The sequence below is a fragment of the Cydia splendana genome, chromosome 6 (genome assembly GCF_910591565.1).
Source record: "Cydia splendana chromosome 6, ilCydSple1.2, whole genome shotgun sequence".
NCBI lineage: Eukaryota > Metazoa > Arthropoda > Insecta > Lepidoptera > Tortricidae > Cydia > Cydia splendana.
Genome location: NC_085965.1, coordinates 5,305,170 through 5,318,422, shown reverse-complemented (window position 1 = coordinate 5,318,422; position 13,253 = coordinate 5,305,170). Strand labels below are relative to the sequence as shown.

At 35.5% G+C, this 13,253-nt stretch overlaps 1 long non-coding RNA gene across 1 annotated transcript; it reads left to right on the top strand.

Moving 5' to 3' along the window:
* The first annotated feature begins 4,442 nt into the window (after positions 1-4,442).
* LOC134791344 (uncharacterized) lies at positions 4,443-6,992 on the top strand. The gene is made up of 3 exons (XR_010144288.1): positions 4,443-4,755; positions 6,243-6,417; positions 6,879-6,992. It is a non-coding gene; the product is annotated as an uncharacterized LOC134791344 (long non-coding RNA).
* Positions 6,993-13,253: the final 6,261 nt, after the last annotated feature.

The window sequence follows — 13,253 nt, the reverse complement described above, 5'->3', positions numbered from 1 at the left end:
ACCTACTTAGGTACACTGATGTCCAAAATAGGGATGTTGACTTAAGTAAACCGCTTGTTATTTAACATACTTAAGTAATGCTATCATTTAGAGCGTATCAGGTGTTTAACACGTGCGGTGTGTAAGTTTTTTTTTGTGAGCAGGTTCTATAGTGATACAGTTTTTTCCAGTCGCTTTTCGGTGAAGGAAAACATCGTGAGGAAACCGGCCTAATCCCAATAATAAGGCCTAGTTTCCCTGGGTTGTAAGGTCAGATGGCAGTCGCTTTCGTAAAACCTAGTGCCTACGTCCTACGTCAAATCATGGGATTAGTTGTCAAGCGGCCCCAGGCTCCCATGAGCCGTGGCAAAATGCCGGGATAACGCGAGGAAGAAGATAGTTTTTTCTTTTAATTTATGAGTTCGCCTTCAGGGTATACGGCGCTTAATTTGGAAAAAGTTTCGAGCCAGGGGTTGAACCCGCGACCTCCGGATTGAAAGGCGGAGGCAGATCCACTCGGCCACCCCAGTTTTATCCATCTATCCAAGATATTAATCAGGGTGCCGCCATGACCATGACATATAGATACCCTCCATGACACCCTTCATGCGCTCAATAACGGTTGGATAATCTGAGTCCACAGTACGTGACTTTCCGAGGACACTGGCCGCCGTCGGGCGCATTTTTCACGGGAATAGATTTTGCTAGAAGAAAAATTGCAAATTTCTGCAACGATCGCTACGAACGTCACGACCCTGCTTTGTTCTCGAATGTTTATTTGACGTATCGAAAATGTATTGGTTGCTTTCGTTCGGTTTCGAGCCCAGTTATACACCTATTGAAATGTAGAATAAACACAAAAATTCAAGACAAATCCACCGTCACCGGCAATTAAAAAACAATTATCAGTCCCAACACGCATACAATTTTGAACTTGTGTACCTAACTTTATATACGGTTGCCAAGCGTGCTGTAGCAGAAATTGCTCAAATGTAAATTGGTATTATATATTTTGTTTCTGAATGTAGTCCCCAGTCCGCTAGTGTATGTTGCTACATGATACTTTATGTTACACTTCATTTAATGGACTGGAATGGATTTCTCAGGTTTCTGAAAAATGGCGGATCTTAACATTGTAATCGTCTATCTCTACATATATTTAGTACCTTTAGGTAAAGTAACTTTACTTATATGGTTATGCAGAGGTCAACGGAAAAGTTTATGACGTCTTCCAGTACTCAAGTCAGGAAGAGACTTAAATTTGTTTACACAAACCACCTTATTAAATATTTGTTTCCAAAAAGTTACTGGTTTCCAAAACTTCTAGACTATATTAATAATCTAGAAGTTTTTACTTTATGTAAGTATTTATTTATTTTAACGTAAAATAAAACATCTCGAATCCAAGTCTTTAAATTTCATAATTGTAAAATAAATAACTAGCTAAAGTCGTCGTTTCCGAATTTCGATGTTACATTATACATCGTTAGGGTGTTACGTTATAATTTCATACCCTGGTACGTATTATTCTGAAACACTGAAACCAACCTGCGTAAATCAAATTTATCGTATTGTATACGCAATTATCTTAATTGGGCGCAATTGATTTTAATTTCACCGGTAATGGCAAGGAAAGGCAATTAACAGTTAAATTTCAGGCCAATTCACATATTGGAATTTCAGTTTTGTACGACCGGGTGCACCGCGTAGGTACATCGAGTGTATAAAGAGGCATGAGCTCACAAAGAGGAATCCTACACAGTTCACATTAGCAGCGGTTTCCTGCGGAGTCGAATAAATGTGGGCAATTTGCGAGAGCGTTTATCACCTAAAGAAAAGTTCTGGCGACGTCTGAAACTGCTGTAATTCCGCACCGAAATTCGAGGGTTAATCACGTAAGCTATATATCAACGCTTAATTTGATACGGGCAACTTTGTTTGGGATTCAGTCCTGGGTATTCACAGCAACTCAAGGGTTTAGCAAACATTACCTTTGAGAGTGACAGAGTGTCCGAGCTTAGCCCACGTCCGGAATGATATGAAAACTATGAAAACGTGACGCTTATCTTTACACAAACAGGGAGGAGGTAGCCGCTAATCTTATCTTCATTTTTGGTAAAAACCTTTATTACCACAAAGCTTAATAGAACTTTGCTTACTACCCGCCGACAGAAGATTTGACAACACACACTGACACACAAAATAAATTGATTTTAATAATAACCGCTCTCTCTATTTACCGCTGCAAAATATTTGCTTTAAATGATAATTCAATAATACCTATTTCATTGCTTTAGGTATATACTTAATTTATAAAATAAATAAACCTAAAATAAACATTTAGAAAATTAAAAGATTTATAGATTCGAAAACAATATTAATAAATGCCTAGATTTAGGAACCATACCGTGAACCTTTTGGTACCTTCAAACCTCGAAACGTACCAACCAACATACCTATGTAGGAACCATAAATCTTATATTTTTATTTATATATATGTATTTATTTATATATATCTTATATATATTTATTTATATATATGTTTCGGGGATCTCGGAAACGGCTCTAAAGATTTCGATGAAATTGGTTAAATATGCGAGTTATTTTATCTCTGGGAAAACGCGCATTTTTGAGTTTTTATATGTTTTCCGAGCAAAGCTCGCGGTCTCCCAGATATTTTTCGTTAAACTAAATATTACCTTAATAGGTACCTTAATAGGTAATATTTAGTTTAACGAAAAATATCTGGGTGACCGAGCTTTGCTTTGAGGTAATCCTCGGCGTCAGACTTATCGGTTTGTTATTGTATTTTTGTAATTTTAATCAATACGTCTTGTAAAAAATACCAAAATATATTTTTTTTCTAGCTAACATAATATTTAGTAGATGATGCGCACACTTTGTTGATGCAGCGCTCGCTCGGCTGTGTCTAGAAAATGTTCAATATTTCCTGTTCGAAAATCAATTTGCTCCGATAGACTGTTAGTCGGCAGCTCGTGTCGTCTCATCTGTGAAGAAAGTCACGTATTCATTATGATGGCAAACGATTTTATATGCGTATAACAGCCATATAAGGTTGGTGATTAGGATTTAAGAAAGCACTTGGAATATATTTATCCTCGTTACCTAACCTGGGTGACGGGGTTTGAATAAATTTCGTCGAGAACAATTATAGAACAATGTTTACATAAATGTAAAATATGTTGATGAACTCATTATACATAAGTTTATAAAATTATCCTTTGATACATTTGTAAATCAGAACGAAAGTTGCCTAAATAATATCACATACACCAAAATATACGAGCCGATTCTTAAACGCGTAACGATTTTTGCGTATCTTGATTACTTACCGATATTTTAGCAATAAATCATAGGATTTGATGGCGTTTGAAAAGGGGGAGATAATTATTGGAAATTAATCATGCACAACTGTGATCAATCGAGCTCAGTCACGACGGATAAAAAGGTTAAAAAAATAGCTAACCGATATAAGGTTAAACGAGAGGACGGATGGAATAAGTTTCGCCGGTAGGAACTAATCGAACGCAATTAATCTCGACCAATCCCGGCTAATAGTATTCGTAATGAGAGGAAATTTTAATCACACGGCTCTAGAGCATGGAGAGATTACCGGCCTAACGCGTTTAGAGTTTACCCTCGAATATTATATTAGATCAAAGGTCCAAAATTAAATTCGTACCCTCAGCGGTGATAGCGGGGATCTAGCTTACCCATGAATATTAAATTTAATTACATTCGTTCGACATTCGCTCGGGTAAAGACAATGAATAATATTGCAGTTGTTGAATATGTCTTTGTTCACAGTAGGTATCGATAGAAATATATCCTGGAATGACATCATAAAGATCAAAGAGAGCGTGAGGGTTAAGGCTCATCGATTTCACGGTCAATATTTCATTGACTATGCTTTTATTTGGGAAGGCCAGGAAGTGGGACTAAAAGCGAGTGATAAATAAAGGTCCTTTCAGACATGTGATAGTGCCCTCCTCGGCAATATTTCGCGACGGGCTGAATGTATCCCTGATCCTTACGGTTGTAATTTCACGTCTGGGAAGTTCGCTTTCTCTTTTTGTTTGTAATGTAAATTTTCCTCGTCCAAGAACTTTGTCTAAATCTCTCCCTTTGTCCCGGTCCAATGTCGGGATAACAGGAGATTTAATATAGACGCCTGTAAATTCCGTGCCTCTTACAGCGTGTCGAACTCGAATTCTGTATTTCACGCAAGATTAGCTGATTACACGATGAATCCCTTTTTATTTCGGGTCGCTCTTTTGTGTTCGTACAAAATGATGTCGTATGTCGTTTTAGTAGGTATCATTGTCAAACGGGTACCGATATCTGAGATGGTGCGTTCTGCGTTAAATCGATTAGATATACTGTATTCTAATCAAAATGATAGGTGTTCAGAAAAACATATCCATTTCGCCAGTTGCTTTTATTCCCACGTAAAGATGTTGTTTCACGTTCTATTTATTTGCACTCTGATATTCCATACCCCAGACATTTATGGGGCGGTTTATACAGTTGCTAATGCAACCGATAAATTTACCGATTTTAAGCTAAAATATAATAAACAATATAAAGACTCGTTTGATGAAAGTAATCATTATTTGGCATTTATAAACAACTTGAATGCCGCTGCGGCATTGAATGCTACATCGCAAGGGAGCAAGACCGTCTATGTGATGAATAAATATGCAGATTTGGACCCGGCGGAAGTTGAGGAAAGCTACGCTATTCACTTAAAGACTTGTGAGTGCAGTTGGGGTATTTACTTTATAGGTCGATGTTACTACGTCACGAGGCAGAACTATAACTCTGCATCTTTAGGTATTTCAATAAAAGTAAACAAAATCTACTCTCTAATGGCTCCTTAAGCCAGTTGAGGGTAGATGAAAACATTACATGATCAAATAATGTAGATTAATTTCAGGTCGTTCAGTGACAGATCTTGTATTTTGTTCTTGTAGGCGGTTTTGTATTTGGTTGGTTAACCAATAAATGTTATAACTACCCGAAAATTTACAAATTGTTTGTTTACTTTTATTTAAATACTCATACTCATACTCATTTATTCATAAAGCCAATTTACATGTCAAATAAAATTAGAATTATACAGTTAAAATTGTGATCGAAAATTAAAATTATATATACAATTGTAATCGAAAATTAACCTTAAAACTTTAAAATTAGAAATAGTTTAAAATTAAAATTGAGATCAAGAATAAAGATTGAAAATTTAAAATTAAAATTTAAAATACCTAAAGATACAGGGTATAATGTTGAATAATCCTACAAAAGCTACGTTATATATCTTTCTCTGTTAAGTGGGTGCATTACATTTGTTATAAATTACTTTTCATATATTATAGTTTGATATATAATTATTTTGAATAACGTAATAAATGGCATACTACCGTAATACCTAATTAACGGTATACATAGTATTATTATTGGTATAATGGTCATAAGGTATCTTTACACTTCGTCTAATATACATTGTCATAATTATTACATACTCTAAAGCATATTATTTGTTATAACAAGTGACATCACATAATTATTTGTGTGGCATAATAGTTGCATGACATAAATGGGTTAGGTTAGGTTGGAATTATGACTCCGCACAAACGAATAACCACCAAACAAAAGGAGGGTGAGGTTAGGTTAGAACTTTGACCCTCCGTAGAATAAAATACTCTGGCAAAAAAGTGGTTTAGGTTAGGTTTGAACTGTGGCCCCCGCAGAACGAAACCTGTGAAAAAATTGGTTAGGTTAAGTTAGAACTGCGACCTCCCTAGAATAAAATAGCTAGCAAAAGCAGTAGGGGTGCGTAGTTATAAAAAGTATGTAAATCTTTACGTTATCAGTAAATTAAATATGACAAAAAAATTTATACAATATATGTATTTATACTTGGTAAAATTGTATGAAGTATTACGTTATACAAAAATATAATATAACAAATGTCATTATAAAACATGTCTATATACTATTTGAAAATTATATTATATTAGGCATTATATCAATGACAGTTTAGATGAAATCACAATATAATAAAGGAAACGTGTAATAAAAATTACATTATAACATATAATAATATATCAAATGGCGTTATAACAAATGTATGATAGTTTTTTTTATAATTATATTAAACATTACACACCCCTGTTAAGTATTTGGAAGTTTAGCTTAGTTCCACGAATTTACAGCTAGTTTATTAATAAATTTTGATTTAGATGATGCGGTCAAAGAAGGTGATCACCAGCAGGCATTAAGAAGTGATCATGGAATTGAAATTAATGACGATAATCTGTTTAATTTAAAAGATTCAGACGAACTTTTTCAAAAGTATATTGAAGAGGAACACAGAACCTTCAAGGACAAGCGCGATGGCTTTTTACATTTCTACAGGTAAGTAGTTAAATTATTGTAAGTACTTAGTTTTAATTTCTAATGACATTTTGTGAAAGATTTAATAGTTTTTCGGAACTTATGTACGAAGTATCATTTGATATTTACCAGTTGCTTTTCGGTGAAGGAAAACATCGTGAGTAAACCGGGCTAATCCCAATAAGGCCTAGTTTCCCCTCTGGGTTGGGAGGTCAGATGGCAGTCGCTTTCGTAAAAACTAGTGCCTAGGTATTCGTGGGATTAGTTTTCCAGCGGACCACAGGCTTTCATGAGCCGTGGCAAAATGGCGGGATATCGCGAGGAAGATGATTTTGTAAACTAAGTGAGAAAATATTCTTAAAAAAACTTTGTCAACGTATTCGTATTTTTGGGCCACTCTGTAAAACATGATACTTGTTTGGAACTACTTTCTACACTTCTATGACAAACAACCATTATTTGCTTTCTTTTGATTCTTCCAGGTTTGTTAAAACACTGGCACAGAAAAATAGAGGCATCTACGAAGGCAGCGACACTCCGGACCTTGGGCATTCTGCGGATATATTGACCGAAAGCAAAGAGTTCTTCTATTGAGGCTTTTTTTTTTTTTTTTTTTTTTATTGGAAAAGCCGCCTTGGGTCTGATATTACTGCCACTGTCACAATGTATGAAATGGTACTTATGGTAAAGAAATCAATTTCCTTGACCGTACCTATTCTATTAATCAAATCACAAAATGGGTCTTTAAATCCTAAATTTTCACTTAACTGTGCACCTTTAACGGCCGGTTAGAGTCTGGCTACTGAAATATTACACAAATGTGTGGCGGGAAATTCAAAAAATCTTGGGCTGGTCACACTTTGTGTAGTAGGTATTATTTTTGATACTAGAAAATATTTTTGATTTTCTGTGCACACGTAAGGTACCTAAGGATATAAGTTGACGTGCACTCAAAGTCAGCTCACATAATTTCTACCACTATGTAAAGTACAGTCAACGATAAACACATAATTATGTTAACACTTTCTCTCCATATAGGTACCATTGTAACAAGGCGAAAAATGAAATGTAGTGTAAATAAGACCTAGCTCGATAATACCGTAACATTAATCCATCACCAAAAAAATACATAAGTACTATGCCAAATATGCTAAATGCTAAGTATCAAAATATTTATAGAGCACCAACCTCCTAATTCGTTTACATTTGTTTAGGAGTTGTAAACATTGCAGTTTTTCGTTATACAACGCTACACGTCGACTTCGCACATTGTCGTAATTATTTAAGAGCTTAAATAATAGTTTGCGAACCTCACTCAGTATAGACATTAAGAATATTATTTAAAATAAACCCCTTATAAACCGCAAACAATTTGAATGAATGACATAAATTGACAACTGACTTTTAGCTTTTTTTTTTAATCATAGACAATTAGTGATACAACAACGAAATATCTGTCAACAATTTTTGGCTAGCCAGACTCTAGCAATCGTTACAAAACTGACGGTCAATGTCAAATCCCATACATTTTGCCAGGAATGTAACGGTTAGACGTTACTGAAACACGCCTTAAGTCGCGCTTTCAAGTAAAGCCCGACCATTAATATATGATCATGCGCCATGTTGCGGAATTTCATTGGAACTAATTTCTTACACTGGCAATAATTTTAATGATAGGTTGTCACTGTTGTCAGTGTCATTGTGGCGGTTTACTTGAATAATACTTAAGTGTTGAATATTAAATAATAAATGACAAGAAATGGCCAAAACTATACATAATCAAGAGCGAAACATTGTAAATAATAAACTGCTGGAAAAGAACCGTTCGGGAAATTAAACTATTTCGCTACGAAACATTTCCAAATTAACATCAGAGCTGACAGGTAGACAAATCAAAATGTCATTATAGTCTGGTTATTACGACTTGGTTATTGTAGTGCTATGGTATACAAGCGAGGAAATACTTAAGTACAGTAACAAAGATGTGTTTGAAAAATATTTACTATGGGCAAAGATATACATGTCGAATACCGATGGTCTTAAAGGCGGTGGGCGCATGGGGGTAGTACATACCTAGATGTATTACTTCACAGCTAAACCAGTATGCTACCATTGCGTGAAATAAACATTCGAACTCGTTAACCATACTAGTGCCTACCATATTTTAGTACTAAATTAAAAAAAAAGAACTAATCGCTATTAGGAGGTTATCTGATTAAAAATTGAAAATAAAAAGATCACATGAAACCGTTTCAATCTTTATTCAATTCAAACTAGGCCGGCTCCAACCGTACACCTCTGACCTGAGAAGATTTAGCCCTATATGGGACCGGCAACAAACTCAGCGGGACACATCTTTTCAAAACAACACATCACACATCCTTTCTTTATTTCACAAAACTAAGCTTCTAATGAAACATAAGAAATCAAAATAACACTTGAAATAAAACACTTTAGCTAAATGATTAAAGAACGCTGGATTTTATAAGCTATCAGAATAATCCTTCAGGTATAAGCCTTCAGGAACGTAGCGAGTTAGGCACGAGGTTGGCTAACGAGTACGTCCGATCTCTAGCGCGGTCCGATCAAGAAGAACTACCAGCGGCGGAGCCTCTCCGCTCCCGCCTCAGTCAAGTTGGCAAACCTGCTCGACCAGTCTACCAACATACCGACAAAAACGCCAACTCGTGCCTACGCTCACTCGAGAGAAACCTCTCGACGTTCCAAAGACTTCTACCTGTCATCTCAGTTCAACAACACGCCAATAGATGGCGTTACTCTCTACGCAACTTTATTTCAACAAAGCGCCAATAGACGGAGTTACTCTCTACACAACTTTATTTATTTTGTTACAACCAAATAATACGTAGCTCAACATTGATAATCGATTTTATACAGGCGTCTAAAATAATGAACTATAACGCTGCAATACGTCTTTCTGGTATCAGGCTCCGACTACATAACATACATTTTCATAACATAGATTTTTATTTTTAGTTTTAATCTTGTATCGATAGATAGCAATAAATTTACAGTGACTACAAAATTTACTATGACAATAACTCTCTATACACTCTATTCTCTTTGCTATGGGCTTTGGAGGCGATCAATTTTATTAATTGACAATGTAGCAGACCCTATGTAAGGTAATTTTGACATATGTGTGACGCGTAAGAAAATACATGAATTTTATAGGGTAAAAACCGACAATAAAAAAATGTGAACGCCGAATATTTGGATACTGATTATGATTAGAGTGAGTAAAAGTATGTAAGTCAAAATAACGAGTTGCCAATCCACATTGTTCAGACTATACTAAACTGTTGCCATATAAATGAGAATAATAGCGCCCTCTTGACAATGATCATATATTACTGGTCAGGCTTTACAAGTTAAATGAAAATGCTCACCTACCTATTACGTACGACCAATATTGTTCGCGTGAAATAAACAAAACGATTTAATAATAGATAATAAAAATCTATAGATACATCCATATACACAAAAGTTGACGTATTTTTATAACCTAAACTGCAAATACCTTGAAGCTTTTACAAACCCTATTCTAAATAAACCCATTTGCGTTGTATCGCGGGCCACATAATGTAAGCGGGGCTAAACGAAACAGCATTTGTACGGTTCAAGTCTGCCCGCCGTAGATTCTTCCCGGGAGAAATCCGGTGGCGGTACTTTAGACTAGGAACCAGATGCCGGTTTGCCTAGGTCATTGATTATAGCAGTTTCGTCTGGTAGAACGTCCATGTTACGTAATTAGACTTTTTAAGGGTACATTCTGATTGTAACTGCAGCAGTAACTCTGCAGTGCTACTAGTTCAGTTTCTTTATTTATGTATACCTACTCTGTCAAGCAATTTCCGTCAGTAGAAAAGAGCGGCATTTAAAAAATGTAGGCGCGAAGGCTTATCGTCCCAGAGAAAAATTGAATTTCGCGTCTTTTTCTACTGACAAACTTGTTTGACCGGCTATTATATATATTTTACAGGTCATACATTTTTACATATAAGCTAATTACGAAAAAAAATTAAATAAATTAAATTAAATGTCAATATTTACGTTTCCTAAGAACACATACAAAACTGTTTATTAACATAACATTTTCAAACAATTTCTTTCTTGCTTGGTCTAGAAGTAGACATTTAAGTTTTTTAACAAACATTAGGTAAGGTAAACGTACTAGTGCTCGACATGCTAATGCCCAATAGATGAAACCTTGCTGTCACCTCTATTGACAATAGATGACATGTAGGTACCGCGTCGAGCGTCCAGTATATACGTTTACCTTACGTCGCGTTGGTTGTTATCCCAAACGATGTATGTAAACTTTTATTCGGCTCCTGCACTCGCTAGCGGAATAGCGCTTAGCTTAAACCTTTCAATCTGGTACTCCTTTAAACAGAATCAGAGATAACTACACATAGGTGAAATGGTATTCAAAGCTGTGTAGACAGCATGGCTGCAATCTTATTCAAGATTTATTTAAAGATAAATATGGCAAAAAGCAAAGTCAATTGGTTTTTTGTATTTGAGCCTCCATTTACTGGAAAAAAGTCTAGAAAAAATACGTAGGTATATTCTGCATTCTAGAGTAGGCACGCGCGCAATTTCCCTATAAGGGTGGTATTCCACCTATCCAATTTCTTTGTCCAATGTCATTGCGTCTCACTCTCTCATTAAAGCAAAATGTAAGACGCAATTCACGCAATACACATTGGACAAAGATATTGTACAGATGGAATGGAATACCACCCTAAAGCACTTGCTCAATTGACATAATAGTTGGGGTATTCTGAAAACCAAATTTGACCCCTGAAAAATAGAAATGGGCCAATGATTGGGGAAAAAAGCACAGTTTTAATTTGTTAATTAGGTATGTAAAATCACTTACAGTATTTTTTCATTAAACACATGTAGAACACAAAACAGCGGTAGAAATTTTACTCCAAATTTTACCATATTGCCATTACCATTTACGATATTGGTTTCGACTGTCCTTTGTTACTGAATACAAGTAAAGACAAATACAAGAATTATTTTATTCTTTATTATTTACTAAATCGGGACTTAATCGCGTATAATCCCACGTCGTCGTAACGTCGGAGGTAATATAACAACTTAATTTAGCGAATAAGTCTGATTTTAGTAAATAATAATGTGTAAAAATCGTGAAAAATAAAAAGCTTAAGAATTTTTTTTTTGTAGATAGGTACGTTTACAACAAAAACGTAGTTATTCTAGGAATAAACCACACCGAAAAGCGATTTATAGCAGCATAAAACTTTAGAAAGCGAATCGTTTGCCAAAGCTATCTCACCTGCCAGTGTCTCTGGTGCCAATTTCAAATAAGCGCGCGAGAACAGTGCAATACCAAGTGGATTGTGATTTCATTGGCACTCCCTCCACTAACAGAACTTGGAAAGTGGAATTTACAAACATCTTCACAAGCCAGCGGTCCAAAAATATATTCACACGCCTCGGAGACACTGGCAATAAGGTCGTGCTAAGGTAAGCCACGCCCGCCAGAGTGTAACTTTTTTTTTAATCATTTATTTATTTATGGACTTTTAATCTTAAGATTAGGGACGCCAGTCCCATCGGACCTTAAACGAAATTACAATCATCTACGGCCTAAAGTATAGGTACCGTAAAATGGGGTGAGTAGGGTCAAAACTGAAATTCAAACCTCGATAACATTTTATTTTTACATATGAAAACTGAATGGTGTATATAATAAGTGTTCCGGACGTTTGTATTTTAGTTTTTATTTTATTTTGGGTAGTTCCTTTTCATAACTTTGACGATAAAGAGGAAAACCCGCCTCACCCCGTAGTGCCTCGTATTTGGGGTGAGAGGGGTTTTCATACAAAGGTGATTTTGGAAGATTGTTAAATCGATTTTTTTTTATTATGCGTATTACAATAGCTCCATTTTAAATTGGAATACATTATTTTTGTAGCAGTATTATTTACATTATATTATTTAGTATTATTAGTGTGTGCATTATTTTTGCCTTAAAATCTCTTCTCACTCCCCTCTCAACCCTTCTCTCCCCATTCATAACCCATCAACTCTCCCCGCGAAACCTACTCACCCCGTTTTACGGTACCGACTAATATAATTATCTATATTACATATAATAAAACTAAAGACGGTCGAAAGTCTGTACATGGAAGATATTTGAAAAAAAGTTGGCTGGGGATACTTAGAATTGATAACAGAACACGTTCCAACGGTTTTTAGAATTTTTGTCTGTTTGTCTGTTTATCTGTTTGTCTGTTTATTTGAACGCGCATCACGTGGAAACGGCTGAACGGATTTTGGTGAAAACTTTACTAATCTGTCGAGAAAATTCCCGGCCAGGTTATAGGCTATAAAAAATTCAACCCCTAAAAGGGGGAGTAGCCACAACACTCGATTGACTTAAGTTTGTCCCTGAATCGTATGGCGCTACTTAGGAAGGAGGGGCAAACTTTTTCAAATATGTGCTAACACTATAGAGTACCCTGGTAAACTAACAGATGGCGCTGAATTTAATACGATGTGATAAATAAGCCACCGAGGAAGGATTTTGCCAAATTACCTCTAAGTTTAGAAGACCCCTCTTCTAAAATTTCAATCAATCGTACGGATATCAACAAATTTAATTGAATAATTGTGTCGATTTAATAATACAACAAAATTAAACGACAGTAAATTAATTGCCCCTCATTGCACAGCACAGAGAGCTGAGTAAACATTAAGTAACCAAGAAAACTAAAAATGGGTTTACATAGTTACGTAGTGGCAAAGAGAATGTAGTGGTAAAATAAACACACTTACACGCGTATAATTGCATAAAA